The sequence below is a fragment of the Propithecus coquereli genome, unplaced genomic scaffold (assembly GCF_000956105.1).
Source record: "Propithecus coquereli isolate 6110/MARCELLA unplaced genomic scaffold, Pcoq_1.0 Scaffold19, whole genome shotgun sequence".
Classification (NCBI taxonomy): Eukaryota; Metazoa; Chordata; class Mammalia; order Primates; family Indriidae; genus Propithecus; species Propithecus coquereli.
Genome location: NW_012143856.1, coordinates 11,689,202 through 11,692,293, shown reverse-complemented (window position 1 = coordinate 11,692,293; position 3,092 = coordinate 11,689,202).

Genomic DNA, 3,092 nt, shown 5'->3' with positions numbered 1-3,092 from the left:
AAAAAAAAAAAAAAAGAAAGAAAGAAAAATAAAAAAGAGAGAGAAAAGTTTATCTTTAAGTTTAAAAATGTGGAGGGAAAAAACTTCACATCTGATGTTTTAAATTTTAGCTTGTTTTCTTTATTTGTACAGAACAATGCTATCTAATTGGGAATAGTATATTAATAGTAGAACAAACAAGCTGGGACAGTGGCCCCAGTCTTCCCCAGGTTGATCCTCATCACATGGAATGATGATGTCACATGTATACTTAGACCTGACTTTCCATATTCCTACCTATTCTTTCCATGAATTATATGGAAAGCCCCAATTCTGCAGTCTCTCTGGGGTCAAATTTTACCCCACAGATGTAGGTTGAGGTGGCCTACATAGATGGGAATTTTCAAAGGGCCCTCTCTCACACATCACTTGCAAGATATGGTCACCCACACTGCCAAAGTACCTCTAGAGCAGGAGCTCTATGAGCTGAGAGACAAGTCCCCGAAAAGGCAAAAAGACAAAAGGCCAAGTGCTGAGGACCACGTCATGAGCCCTGGATGCTTGACAGCAGACAAGCAAGCAAGGATTTGATGCTGAGCTACAATCAACATTCACATGGGGCCTAGAGCCTGCCAGAGGGCCTTGCGAGACCTTACATTAGCAATATTCAGCATACAGGAAAAGAAACGTGGTATAAAATAAGGAAAATAGTGAAACGTTTTCTTATAATAATGTACTTTTAAAAATTTAGAGAATTGCATTTTATTCTTCTTAGAAAAATAATACAAGTTTATTGAAGCAAAATTAGAAAACGGTAAGAAGAAAAAGGAAAAATAATTTTATAACCTACCACCAAGATACATGTGTATTTTTTAACAAAATGGAGTTATTCAATAGCAATGTTTGATCCTGCTTTTGTCACTTAATATAATTAGAATAGCATTTTAAAGAGCCATTCATCTATAATATGTGTCATCTTAATGCCGAATGAATCAAGGTATTCAGTCTGTTTCATTAATATCGTATGGTTAAATATTTAAGTGGTTTCATTATTATTGCATGCATCTGCAATAGTTTCTGATACCAACTATCTGGAGAGGCCAAACGTCACAGGTTAAGGACCCAATCCTTCACAAAGACTGCCCTTACTCAGACACAAGCCACAAATCTGAGGTCTCCTGGCCACCTTCGCTCTAACTAGCTGGCTACAAATCTGAAGGTATCCCCTCAGGTTCCATAATTCTCTAGAATGACTCATAGAACTCAGCAAAGTATTATACTTCTTTTATTATTTTTATTATATTACAGCAAAAAAAATGCAAATCAGAACAAGCCAAAGAAATGCATAGGGCGAAGTCTGGGATGGTTCCAAATGCAAAGCTTGCATTGTCCTCGGGGATGCATTATCTTCCTGGCACATCAATGTGTGACAATACATAGAGTACCCCTGATCCAGGAAGCTAACCTAAGCTTCCATGGTAGAGTTTTATTGGGGTTTAATTACTAGGCATAGTTGCTTGAATCACTGGCTATGTAGTTAAACTCAATCTCCAGTCTCCACTCCTATCCCAGGAGGTCAGGCTGATAATCATGTGGCTCAAAGTCCCAACCCTTTAATCATATGGTTGATCTTTCTGACGTGGTCAACCCCCATCCTGAGTCATCTCAGGATGACTAAATTATCATCTAATAATGATAGTTAAAATTGGCTAATGACTAATAACTAAAATTAGTTAATTATTAACTAGCATACATTATCTATTCCAGACACTTCTATCACTTGGGGAATTCTAAGTATTTAGAGGTTAACTTCCAGGAACCACAGAGAAAGGCCAGTCAAATTGTTTATCACACAGCACCTCAAGTTACAAATTGAGTTTATCACATTCCTCCACTCAAAATTCATTATTCTAACCCATACCTACAAATCTCCTTTCTTTTGTTTTTTATTTTCGCATTTATTTATTTGCTATTAAGTATGAAATGTCTAATTTCCTTAAGTACTAAGTTTGACAGTTGATATCTCTGACATTTCACTTTGACACTTCTTGTTTTATTTTTATTGTGAAGATACATCTTCAGTCTTTCAAATGCATGCTTTGGCTTGTGATTATCTTTCAAAAAATTTTTAGAGCAATTTTTGTGAAACCATGGATAAGTCAAAAATTCATGTTACTTTCAAATATAAGTTCTGGTGTGGAACCAATGCACAAAGGCAGATAAAAATATTAACGAAGTGTTTGGGAAGGATGTGGCTAATGAACACACAGTACATCAGTAGTTTGAGAAATTCCATTCTGGTGATTTTAGTATTGAAAATGAGCAATGTGGGGTGACCTGAGACCAAGGTGTGTAATGATGAGCTGAAAGCAAATCCATGTCAATCTATGCACGAATTAGCGGCAAGGTTTGACGTTACTATTGTAACGGATATTGGACCATTTGAAACAAATCAGCAAGGTAAAGAATCTGGTGAGTACCGCATGAATTAAACAAGTGTCAGAAGAGAAATCGTCTCGAAGCTTGCCTTTTTTTGTTGTCAGGACATAAAGGCAAACCATTTCTACATCATATTGTTATGTGTGATGAAAATAGCTTCTTTTTAACAAATGCAAGCATTCGGCACAATGGTCGGATAAAGATGAAGTACCAAAACACAGTCCAAAATCTAATATTCATCAAAAAAAGCTAATGGAGTCTGTTTGGTGATCCAGCACTTGTGTTACCCACTACAGCTTCATGAAACTTGTTCAATCCATTACAGCAAATGTCTGCTGCAACCTATTGGATGAAATGATGAGGATGCTTGCAATTAAGCAGCTAAGATTGGTCAATGGAGACAAGACAATCCTCTTGCAAGCCAATGGTTGACCACATGTTGCACAAACAACGCAGCTCAAACTACAGCAGCTAGACTTGGAAACTTTCTGTCATCCACCCGTTTTCACCAGACCTTGCACCAAATGACTACCACTTCTTCCAGGCTTTCGACCACTTCCTGCAGGAAAAAATATTCACTTCTCAACAAGCCGTGGAAAACGCCTCTCATGATTTCATTGCCACTCGCTCTCCAGGCTTCTTCACTGCTGGCATAAACAAATTACCATTAAGAT